A 13,487-nucleotide genomic window follows, 5' to 3' on the forward strand; every position below is an offset into this window, starting at 1 on the left:
AGCCCCAGGAAGCCATCGGGGAACTTGCCCACGACATTCGCCGCGCAGTGGGGATCGCACATGCTAACATGTCAGCGGATTCCCGGGAAAGCCTGGCGCTGGACCATTTTATCCAGGCCCTCCCGGATATTGAGCTCCGGCAACAGCTCGCCATGTGGCGCCCGCAGACTCTGAGCCAGGCGGCTGACGCTGCAGCCCGTTGGGAAGCAGCGAGGCCCCTGGCCTGGGGGAGCGAGCGTCACGCAATGGCGGTCCACCAGGTGGGACCCCCGATGGAGGGCGGACCCCTTAGGGGGCCTGCCCCTGACGTGAGTCCTGACCTGGCGGGCATGGTCCGGAGGCTGGTGGACCAGCGCCTGGCGGGACCTGGACCATGGCAGGCGGCCCCGGAGGTGGCCCGCGGTGGACCACGAGCGGGTAATCCAATTCGGACCTTCAGGGGGGGAAATTTGGAATTCCGGAGACAAGCACCTTATCAGGTGAGGTGCTATACTTGCAACCGTCTGGGTCACCTGGCGCGGCACTGTCGAGCCACGCGCCGGGATGATCCCCGGCGGTTGAGGTCCTTAACTCCGCCCAGGGGGGAGCGGGTTAGCCGACCCCAGACACCCCCCCGCCAGACCCCGGGAAACTAGAAGGCCTTACACCGGCGAGCAGGCGCCCCCGTGGATTGCCTCGGCTTTAGATGCCGAGGCGGGACCCAGTACCTCTGAATAAGGGGGGCTTATTAGTGCCAGAGGACTGGGGGATTGATGAGCGATGGGCCCGGTGGGTAAGGGTGGCATCCTTGCCACCCTTTCCATGAAGGGGGGCAAAGGAGCACTAGTTTATGGGGTGTATGGCAGTGAAAACTAGCCCGGGTGGGTTAGGATATTGTGTGTAGGGATCTAGCGAAGATGACATTAGGTAACGTTAAGGTTAGTTAGTGACAAGGATACCTGTAGAGGGGACGCACATAGATTAGTGTGGATGATAATGACGAGGGAGCGCAATAGTTTAAAGGGACGACTGGGAAGCGCAAGTTTCAGAGGGGAGTAGTTAGATGAGATGATGCTGTGTGAGAACTGGACAGGTGTGTGGAGCAGTGTATGAGTAGTGAGTGTTGTGGATCAGCGCAAATGCGCTTGGGGGAGAGAAGGGTGCAGGCGGCACCAAGTATGAGAGCACAGGTGTGCAAGTACAGGTGTGTGGAATACATGGAGTATTGGAATGAGTGGTGTGGAGAGAGTTGGAGTAAGTGGTATGGAGTGGCGTGCATGGTGCGAAGGTGTGGATGGGGGAAGAGTGGACCCCTTTTCACGAGTACCCGGGGAGGGTAGTTTAAAGAATAGTTAGAAGGTATAGGTAAATTGTGGTTGGATGTTGGCATTTGTGGTGCGGATGCAGAATGGTATTGTGGATGGGTGCATTGGTGTGGTGAAATTGGCTGGTCGTGTGGCCTGTTAGTATGAGTGTGAATGGTTGGGCACTCCGCCACTGTTAGATGTCGGCCAGGTGAGGCCGCAGGTGGGCTCTGGGAGCCGTTAGTGTCAGTGGGTGCCTGAGGAGCCCGGGTGTGGATCGGGCAGGCCGTGCCAGAGAGGGCACTGAGGGGGTGAGAGTGCGAGAGGGCCTTCCCCAGTTAGTTAGGTTAGGGTGAGGAGCAGGTGAGCTCGGTAGGCAACAACAGTGGTGGAGGTGTGCAGGTGGGCGGACCAGCTGGGAGCGTCACACGACCCAGCCACCGAAATTGTGCGGGGGGCACCGAGTGATGAATCGGGGGAGTGAGACCCCAACTTGAGAAGCACCACAGTTTGGTCAATGGGAATTGGTTTTTAGAACCCATAGTGTAAGTTGGCCAATGGATTGGCAGGGAAAGACCCCGGGTAATGTAAAGTAGTTAAAGTCATAAAGGAAATAGTTAGGATTGATGAACCTGTCGCACCATACGCAGCCACTTACCTGAGGTGATGATGATGACTCCACACCTGTGTTCCTTTGTTCTGTGTTGCAGGAAAGGAGAATTGCTGTGTGGATTTGTGAGACGCATCATGATGTGGATGAGACATTGGGGTGATTCCATCTCTCCCTCCTTAGGAGGGACTGATGATGAATCGGTGATGGCAAATTTTGATGTTGAGTTGGAGATGGCAAATTTTGATGAGAGTTGGAAATGGCAAATTTGATTGGTTAGGAGGGAGAGAAGACGAATTTGGTTTATGGGAGGAACGGGGAAGACAGTAGGGACGTTTGTTGATGTGTAAAGTAGATGTTTATGAGTAGTGTTGTGTTTTGTGGATACAGTAAGGGGTAAGGGAGGGGCAATGTAGGTTACCTGGTGGGGGGGGGGGGGCGTACGGTAGGAACGTACCTGTCTCACCTGGTTCCCATGTGCCCCCAGTGTGCATTACCTAGTATTGCGTGCACTTTTGCGCCCTTACCACCTTACTCACTTGTCTTCTTTTGTCTCCCACCTCCGAGGATCTGGCTTTGGGGCAGAGAGAGAGGAGAGAGAGGTGCTGGCTCCGCAGTTGTGGGCCTGTACTTCCGCTGCTTGCTGCCTGGATCGATACACCATATGGACCGCAATTTTTGTGGCCGCCCACAATGGACCGCAGTTCTTTTGCGGTCAAGCACCACCCGTGGATGGACCTCTGGGTCAACGTGGCACCTATGCCATACAGGTGAACCACTTTTAGTTGGCCCCCCTGACGGCCACAATTTAGAAATGGACGCGGTTGGCGCCTTTCTTTATTGCTAAAGAAGCCAGAAGGCCAAGTGCACTCCAAGAAGGCAAGACCAGCGGCAGAACATCGGCCGGCTGCGACACCACCGGTGACCATGGACACTTGATTGTGCCTTTTTTATTGAACACTTTATTGGTGCACCGGATGGTGCTGACTGTGCATAATGGGGTGGTGCTTTTGGTGCTTGGACGGGGTGCTCTGCACATTATTAAAGGCCGTAGGGCCACAGGGCACTCGTGGGTTGGTGTATCGATGCTGGCATGTGTGCTCTCCCTATGCATAACATCTGCATGTGTTCCTCAAAGAACAGGTCCTGGATCGTAGTGTAAATATCAGTGTTGTATAAATAATGCTCCCTACCGGCTGTATGTTTAGTTTGAGGATGCTTTCCGCGATTCGGTTATCCTGTGGGTGTGTTTCTGTTAGGAGAAGGGTGCAACGTCGCAGGGGGTTTTTTCTTTTGTCTTCTTTTGACAAGGACCTGTTTGACAAGATATTTACTCATTTGTGAACATCTGTAAAACTGTCACACTCAGGGTTGAGTTAATAGTAGAGGGAACTACATCTGAGTGCCACACTAACGTAGGTAAAAATTTATCGGGTCGGGACGCCCCGAGGTAGAGAAGGGTGCAATGTTGCGGATATGGGATTTGCATCCATCCATATCCGCTTGTAAATATTCCCCTATTTCCTCAATACTTCCCAACTATCCCCAATCCCCCATTCCCTAGTCCCATTTTCTGTAAACAACACTCTGTAGACCCGACCTCCCCCTATTTCCCCCCATTAAATGTCGCATCCAGGTCCACCGCATCTCACGTAGACAACTATAGGACATCTTGCTAGTTATTCTTAGTCTATGTCAGTTAAGGATTCGTTTCCATTAATTCTGACCCTTCGTTGCACCAGAATGTGATTGTATGGCACCGTTAGGAAGTTTAGGACCTCCCACTACCTCCCCGCAGCTCTTCCTCACGGTTCAGAAACAACAACAACAACAACAGCAACAGCGGCGGCGTGCACAGGGAGTGCGCGTCCTCACTCCGGCTTGGTTGGTAGGGGGTGTTGGGAGGGCACGAGGCCTTCCCCACGAGCCACCATCAAACATGTGCTCGACGGGGTTACCAACTAGGGGCTCCCTGTCAGCTCCTCGTCAAGGGCGGAGCCCGGTAACCCCCGCACCCAATGGAAGCGGCGGACCGGTCCCATCTGGGGCGGAGCCAACCAGCCGAGGGCGTGTCACTCCCCGTTGAGCATGCGCAGCCGAGGGAGTGGTGACATCAGATGCGCGCTGAGCTTGGAGAAAGAAAGACGCCACCTCCAAGCGCTGTGAGGCCTCCCTGCATCTCTTGGACCGTGCTTGATCCTGTCCCCGAGCCAAGGTGCACCTTGTGCTATCAACCTACCTGTCCTTCCCTGCCATCAATCCCTGTGTAAGTCAGCCTTGTCCCGTTTGTCTGTGGTCTGTCTGGGCTAAAATAAGATTGTATTTAAGTGCCTATCTCTTCTGTGTCTTTTACCTCACTCTACCTTGTAATCTACCCCTTTTCTCCCCCACTGAAATTATATCCTCCTCCGGAGGTCTTGAGAACTGTACCCCTGGCGTCGTTTCATTTATCCCAGTCGTTGTGTCCTTTCCAATCATTGATTTAGCGTAGCGTGATTTGGCCAACGTCTGGGTGAATCGGGTGAGTGGGGGAAGAATCGGGGGAACTGTTAGGTCGCGGTGGACCATCCGCTCGGCCCATCATAACATCTAAACCGCGATCCGTAACAATATATATATATATATATATATATATATATATATATATATATATATATATATATATATATATATACATATATATAATCAACGAACATAACAGCGTGACGAGCGCTGTCCCGATCTCCTGTGGACCGAAGTCCTAGACCAAAGCGTCACCTCCGACCCAAAGGGTCTTCTGGAGGCTTCAGCCCGGCCACTCTGTCAACAGACAGAGATTTATTCATTGGTCCCCATTGGCTAAACATCAAGCAGGGCCGCCAATCCAGATTTCGGGCTTATTAACTGTTTTAGGGCCCCAGTCAAGGCCTGCCTTTTTTGCTTGTGAAAAAAGGTAAAAAGTCAAACAATCGAACAGCCTCGGACGTGCACCTTGACCCCATGGCCAAGGCACAACGTCAACAAGGCTGTCCCCATAACAATACACATGCGCCTCAACCCCGAGGGGGAAGCACATGGTCATTCAAACACATGCATCATGCCCCCGAAGGGCCACAATGCATGGTCATACAATTGGGACCACTCCTCTTAATAGGAGTAAGACCCCTTAATCCACCAGCAGGGCATTACTCCTGCCAGGTCCGATTTGCATGCAGGTCTACCGACCGTTTTAGGGCCCCGGACAGGGCCTGCCTTTTTTACAAAGAAAAAAGGTAAAAAGTCAAACATTTGAACAGCCTTGGACGTGCACCTTGACCCCATGGTCAAGGCACATCGTCAACAAGGCTGTCCCCATAACAATACACATGCGCCTCAACCCCGAGGGGGAAGCGCATGGTCATTCAAACGCATGCATCATGCCCCCGAAGGGCCACAATGCATGGTCATACAGGTGGGACCACTCCTCTTAATAGGAGTGAGACCCCTTAATCCACCAGCAGGGAATTACTCCTGCCAGGTCCGATTTGCATGCAGTTCTGTATTGGGGGCCACAGGGAAGCCCTGCCTTTTTTACTATGAAAAAAGGTAAAAAGTCAAACATTTGAACAGCCTTGGACGTGTACCTTGACCCCATGGTCAAGGCACAACGTCAACAAGGCTGTCCCCATAACAATACACATGCGCCTCAACCCCGAGGGGAAGCGCATGGTCATTCAAACGCATGCATCATGCCCCCCGAAGGGCCACAATGCATGGTCATACAGTTGGGACCACTCCTCTTAATAGGAGTGAGACCCCTTAATCCACCGGCAGGGCATTACTCCTGCCAGGCCCGATTTGCATGCAGTTTTATTTACCTGTATTGGGGGCCACAGGGAAGCCCTGCCTTTTTTACAAGAAAAAAGGTAAAAAGTCAAACATTTGAACAGCCTTGGACGTGCACCTTGACCCCATGGTCAAGGCACATCGTCAACAAGGCTGTCCCCATAACAATACACATGCGCCTCTACCCCGAGGGGGAAGCGCATGGTCATTCAAACGCATGCATCATGCCCCCCAAAGGGCCACAATGCATGGTCATACAGTTGGGACCACTCCTCTTAATAGGAGTGAGACCCCTTAATCCACCGGCAGGGCATTACTCCTGCCAGGTCCGATTTGCATGCAGTTTTATTTACCTGTATTGGGGGCCACAGGGAAGCCCTGCCTTTTTTACTATGAAAAAAGGTAAAAAGTCAAACATTTGAACAGCCTTGGACGTGCACCTTGACCCCATGGTCAAGGCACAACGTCAACAAGGCTGTCCCCATAACAATACACATGCGCCTCAACCCCGAGGGGGAAGCGCATGGTCATTCAAACGCATGCATCATGCCCCCCGAAGGGCCACAATGCATGGTCATACAGTTGGGACCACTCCTCTTAATAGGAGTGAGACCCCTTAATCCACCGGCAGGGCATTACTCCTGCCAGGTCCGATTTGCATGCAGTTTTGCGGTCCGTTTTAGGGCCCCGGACAGGGCCTGCCTTTTTTACAAGAAAAAAGGTAAAAAGTCAAACATTTGAACAGCCTTGGACGTGCACCTTGACCCCATGGTCAAGGCACATCGTCAACAAGGCTGTCCCCATAACAATACACATGCGCCTCAACCCCGAGGGGGAAGCGCATGGTCATTCAAACGCATGCATCATGCCCCCCGAAGGGCCACAATGCATGGTCATACAATTGGGACCACTCCTCTTAATAGGAGTGAGACCCCTTAATCCACCGGCAGGGAATTACACCTGCCAGGTCCGATTTGCATGCAGTTTTCGCGTCCGTTTTAGGGCCCCGGACAGGGCCTGCCTTTTTTTTACAAGAAAAAAGGTAAAAAGTCAAACATTTGAACAGCCTTGGACGTGCACCTTGACCCCATGGTCAAGGCACAACGTCAACAAGGCTGTCCCAATAACAATACACATGCGCCTCAACCCCGAGGGGGAAGCGCATGGTCATTCAAACGCATGCATCATGCCCCCCGAAGGGCCACAATGCATGGTCATACAATTGGGACCACTCCTCTTAATAGGAGTGAGACCCCTTAATCCACCGGCAGGGCATTACTCCTGCCAGGTCCGATTTGCATGCAGTTTTCGCCCGTTTTAGGGCCCCGGACAGGGCCTGCCTTTTTTACAAAGAAAAAAGGTAAAAAGTCAAACATTTGAACAGCCTTGGACGTGCACCTTGACCCCATGGTCAAGGCACATCGTCAACAAGGCTGTCCCCATAACAATACACATGCGCCTCAACCCCGAGGGGGAAGCGCATGGTCATTCAAACGCATGCATCATGCCCCCGAAGGGCCACAATGCATGGTCATACAGGTGGGACCACTCCTCTTAATAGGAGTGAGACCCCTTAATCCACCAGCAGGGAATTACTCCTGCCAGGTCCGATTTGCATGCAGTTCTGTATTGGGGGCCACAGGGAAGCCCTGCCTTTTTTACTATGAAAAAAGGTAAAAAGTCAAACATTTGAACAGCCTTGGACGTGCACCTTGACCCCATGGTCAAGGCACATCGTCAACAAGGCTGTCCCCATAACAATACACATGCGCCTCTACCCCGAGGGGGAAGCGCATGGTCATTCAAACGCATGCATCATGCCCCCCAAAGGGCCACAATGCATGGTCATACAGTTGGGACCACTCCTCTTAATAGGAGTGAGACCCCTTAATCCACCGGCAGGGCATTACTCCTGCCAGGTCCGATTTGCATGCAGTTTTATTTACCTGTATTGGGGGCCACAGGGAAGCCCTGCCTTTTTTACTATGAAAAAAGGTAAAAAGTCAAACATTTGAACAGCCTTGGACGTGCACCTTGACCCCATGGTCAAGGCACAACGTCAACAAGGCTGTCCCCATAACAATACACATGTGCCTCAACCCCGAGGGGGAAGCGCATGGTCATTCAAACGCATGCATCATGCCCCCCGAAGGGCCACAATGCATGGTCATACAGTTGGGACCACTCCTCTTAATAGGAGTGAGACCCCTTAATCCACCGGCAGGGCATTACTCCTGCCAGGTCCGATTTGCATGCAGTTTTGCGGTCCGTTTTAGGGCCCCGGACAGGGCCTGCCTTTTTTACAAGAAAAAAGGTAAAAAGTCAAACATTTGAACAGCCTTGGACGTGCACCTTGACCCCATGGTCAAGGCACATCGTCAACAAGGCTGTCCCCATAACAATACACATGCGCCTCAACCCCGAGGGGGAAGCGCATGGTCATTCAAACGCATGCATCATGCCCCCCGAAGGGCCACAATGCATGGTCATACAATTGGGACCACTCCTCTTAATAGGAGTGAGACCCCTTAATCCACCGGCAGGGAATTACACCTGCCAGGTCCGATTTGCATGCAGTTTTCGCGTCCGTTTTAGGGCCCCGGACAGGGCCTGCCTTTTTTTACAAGAAAAAAGGTAAAAAGTCAAACATTTGAACAGCCTTGGACGTGCACCTTGACCCCATGGTCAAGGCACAACGTCAACAAGGCTGTCCCAATAACAATACACATGCGCCTCAACCCCGAGGGGGAAGCGCATGGTCATTCAAACGCATGCATCATGCCCCCCGAAGGGCCACAATGCATGGTCATACAATTGGGACCACTCCTCTTAATAGGAGTGAGACCCCTTAATCCACCGGCAGGGCATTACTCCTGCCAGGTCCGATTTGCATGCAGTTTTCGCCCGTTTTAGGGCCCCGGACAGGGCCTGCCTTTTTTACAAAGAAAAAAGGTAAAAAGTCAAACATTTGAACAGCCTTGGACGTGCACCTTGACCCCATGGTCAAGGCACATCGTCAACAAGGCTGTCCCCATAACAATACACATGCGCCTCAACCCCGAGGGGGAAGCGCATGGTCATTCAAACGCATGCATCATGCCCCCGAAGGGCCACAATGCATGGTCATACAGGTGGGACCACTCCTCTTAATAGGAGTGAGACCCCTTAATCCACCGGCAGGGAATTACTCCTGCCAGGTCCGATTTCCATGCAGTTTTTCGCGTCCTGTATTGGGGGCCACAGGGAAGCCCTGCCTTTTTTACTATGAAAAAAGGTAAAAAGTCAAACATTTGAACAGCCTTGGACGTGCACCTTGACCCCATGGTCAAGGCACAACGTCAACAAGGCTGTCCCCATAACAATACACATGCGCCTCAACCCCGAGGGGGAAACGCATGGTCATTCAAACGCATGCATCATGCCCCCCAAAGGGCCACAATGCATGGTCATACAGTTGGGACCACTCCTCTTAATAGGAGTGAGACCCCTTAATCCACCGGCAGGGAATTACTCCTGCCAGGTCCGATTTGCATGCAGGTCTTTAAGCGTTTAGGGCCCGCTCAAAAAGGCCTGCCTTTTTTACACTGAAAAAAGGTAAAAAGTCAAACATTCGAACAGCCTTGGACGTGCACCTTGACCCCATGGTCAAGGCACATCGTCAACAAGGCTGTCCCCATAACAATACACATGCGCCTCAACCCCGAGGGGGAAGCGCATGGTCATTCAAACGCATGCATCATGCCCCCCGAAGGGCCACAATACATGGTCATACAATTGGGACCACTCCTCTTAATAGGAGTGAGACCCCGTAATCCACCGGCAGGGAATTACTCCTGCCAGGTCCGATTTGCATGCAGGTCTTTAAGCGTTTAGGGCCCGCTCAAAAAGGCCTGCCTTTTTTACACTGAAAAAAGGTAAAAAGTCAAACATTCGAACAGCCTTGGACGTGCACCTTGACCCCATGGTCAAGGCACATCGTCAACAAGGCTGTCCCCATAACAATACACATGCGCCTCAACCCCGAGGGGGAAGCGCATGGTCATTCAAACGCATGCATCATGCCCCCCGAAGGGCCACAATACATGGTCATACAATTGGGACCACTCCTCTTAATAGGAGTGAGACCCCTTAATCCACCGGCAGGGAATTACTCCTGCCAGGTCAGATTTGCATGCAGTTTTATGCTTCGGCATTTAGGGCCCGCACGAAAAAGGCCAGCCTTTTTTACACTGAAAAAAGGTAAAAAGTCAAACATTTGAACAGCCTTGGACGTGCACCTTGACCCCATGGTCAAGGCACAACGTCAACAAGGCTGTCCCCATAACAATACACATGCGCCTCAACCCCGAGGGGGAAGCGCATGGTCATTCAAACGCATGCATCATGCCCCCCAAAGGGCCACAATGCATGGTCATACAGGTGGGACCACTCCTCTTAATAGGAGTGAGACCCCTTAATCCACCGGCAGGGCATTACTCCTGCCAGGTCCGATTTGCATGCAGGTATTTAAACCACCCAGGGCGGCACACTGCGAAAAATCTAACCAATGAGGACCAAAATCGTCTATTAAGATGATCAAGGCACCTCCTAGCTTTAATGGTGAGCACCAGCCACGAATTATGTCTCACACGGTAAATACCGCATAACCCGCAAGGAACCAACAGCCTGTCTGAATGAATGAATCCAATGAATAAATCTCTGTCTGTTGACAGAGTGGCCGGGCTGAAGCCTCCAGAAGACCCTTTGGGTCGGAGGTGACGCTTTGGTCTAGGACTTCGGTCCACAGGAGATCGGGACAGCGCTCGTCACGCTGTTATGTTCGTTTATTATTATCCCCGCCGATCGCACCGCACCGCCTGGTTTTGGTTTGCACTGGTGGGAACGATGGTCTGTGTGGCAGACAGGCTGTTGGTTCCTTGCGGGTTATGCGGTATTTACCGTGTGAGACATAATTCGTGGCTGGTGCTCACCATTAAAGCTAGGAGGTGCCTTGATCATATATATATATATATATACATATATATATATATATACATATACATATATATATACATATATATATACATATACATATATATATACATATATATATACATATACATATATATATACATATACATATATATATACATATATATATATATATACATATATATATATATATATATATATATATATATATACATATATACATATATACATATATACATATATATATATATACATATATACATATATACATATATATATATATACATATATACATATATATCTATATATATATATATATATATATATATATATATATATATATATATATATATATATATATATATATATATATATATATATATATATATATATATATATATAATATATACTAGACGACCCATGACCCGTTGGGTCAATGTTATTATATATAATTAAGGGGTTACCATGGTTACAGTGGGGGTCAAAGGTCAACCTATGGCGAAGATATATAATTTTCTCACACTTTCTAATAGAGAGGAAAAATGCCATATAAAACTAAATTTACTGGTTCTAATTGCTTTTATTTATCAATCCTCACATAGAAGAGCAGTTTTTAGTAATGAGCAGTGAGGAGAAGACCCCTCAGCCAATGATGCCACCCCGCAGCCAATGATGTGACCGCTCAGCCAATGATGCTACCCCTCAGCCAATGATGTGACCCCTCAGCCAATGATGCTACACCTCAGCCAATGATGCCACCCCTCAGCCAATGATGTGACCCATCAGCCAATGATGCTACCCCTCAGCCAATGATGCCACCCCTCAGCCAATGATGCTACCCCTCAGCCAATGATGCTACACCTCAGCCAATGATGCTACCCCTCAGCCAATGATGCTACCCCTCAGCCAATGATGCTACCCTCAGCCAATGATGCTACCCTCAGCCAATGATGCTACCCCTCAGCCAATGATGCTACCCCTCAGCCAATGATGCTACCCCTCAGCCAATGATGCTACAACCTCAGCCAATGATGCTACCCCTCAGCCAATGATGCTACCCCTCAGCCAATGATGCTACACCTCAGCCAATGATGCTACCCCTCAGCCAATGATGCTACCCCTCAGCCAATGATGCTACCCCTCAGCCAATGATGCTACCCCTCAGCTAATGATGCTACCCCTCAGCCAATGATGCTACCCCTCAGCCAATGATGCTACCCCTCAGCCAATGATGCTACACCTCAGCCAATGATGCCACCCCTCAGCCAATGATGTGACCCATCAGCCAATGATGCTACCCCTCAGCCAATGATGCCACCCCTCAGCCAATGATGCTACCCCTCAGCCAATGATGCTACACCTCAGCCAATGATGCTACCCCTCAGCCAATGATGCTACCCCTCAGCCAATGATGCTACCCCTCAGCAATGATGCTACCCCTCAGCCAATGATGCTACCCCTCAGCCAATGATGCTACCCCTCAGCCAATGATGCTACCCCTCAACCAATGATGCTACACCTCAGCCAATGATGCTACCCCTCAGCCAATGATGCTACCCCTCAGCCAATGATGCTACCCCTCAGCCAATGATGCCACCCCTCAGCCAATGATGTGACCCCTCAGCCAATGATGCTGCCCCTCAGCCAATGATGTCGCCCCTCAGCCAATGATGCCGCCCCTCAGCCAATGATGCCGCCCCTCAGCCAATGATGCTACACCTCAGCCAATGATGCTACCCCTCAGCCAATGATGCTACCGCCTCAGCCAATGATGCTACCCTCAGCCAATGATGCTACCCCTCAGCCAATGATGCTATCCCTCAGCCAATGATGCTACCCCTCAGCCAATGATGCTACCCCTCAGCCAATGATGCTACACCTCAGCCAATGATGTCGCCCCTCAGCCAATGATGTCGCCCCTCAGCTAATGATGTCGCCCCTCAGCTAATGATGTCGCCCCTCAGATAATGATGTCGCCCCTCAGCTAATGATGTCGCCCTCAGCCAATGATGCCGCCCCTCAGCCAATGATGCCACACCTCAGCAATGATGCCACCCCTCAGCCAATGATGCCACCCCTCAGCCAATGATGCTACCCCTCAGCCAATGATGCTACCCCTCAGCCAATGATGCTTCACCTCAGCCAATGATGCTACCCCTCAGCCAATGATGCTACCCCTCAGCCAATGATGCTACCCCTCAGCCAATGATGCCACCCCTCAGCCAATGATGTGACCCCTCAGCCAATGATGCTACACCTCAGCCAATGATGCTACCCCTCAGCCAATGATGCTACCCCTCAGCCAATGATGCTACCCCTCAGCCAATGATGATACCCCTCAGCCAATGATGCTACCCCTCAGCCAATGATGCTACCCCTCAGCCAATGATATCGCCCCTCAGCCAATGATGTCGCCCCTCAGCTAATGATGTCGCCCCTCAGCTAATGATGTCGCCCCTCAGCTAATGATGTCGCCCCTCAGCCAATGATGTCGCCGCTCAGCCAATGATGCCGCCCCTCAGCCAATGATGCCGCCCCTCAGCCAATGATGCCGCCCCTCAGCCAATGATGCCGCCCCTCAGCCAATGATGTCGCCCCTCAGCCAATGATGCCGCCCTCAGGCCAATGATGCCGCCCCTCAGCCCAATGATGCCGCCCCTCAGCCAATGATGTCGCCCTTCAGCCAATGATGTCGCCCCCTCAGCCAATGATGCCGCCCCGCATCCAATGATACCGCCCCGCATCCAATGATGCCGCCCCTCAGCCAATGATGCCGCCCCTCAGCCAATGATGCCGCCCCTCAGCCAATGATGCCGCCC

Source organism: Myxine glutinosa, chromosome 1, assembly GCF_964187855.1.
Source record: "Myxine glutinosa chromosome 1, kmMyxGlut1.1, whole genome shotgun sequence".
In the NCBI taxonomy this organism is placed as follows: domain Eukaryota; kingdom Metazoa; phylum Chordata; class Myxini; order Myxiniformes; family Myxinidae; genus Myxine; species Myxine glutinosa.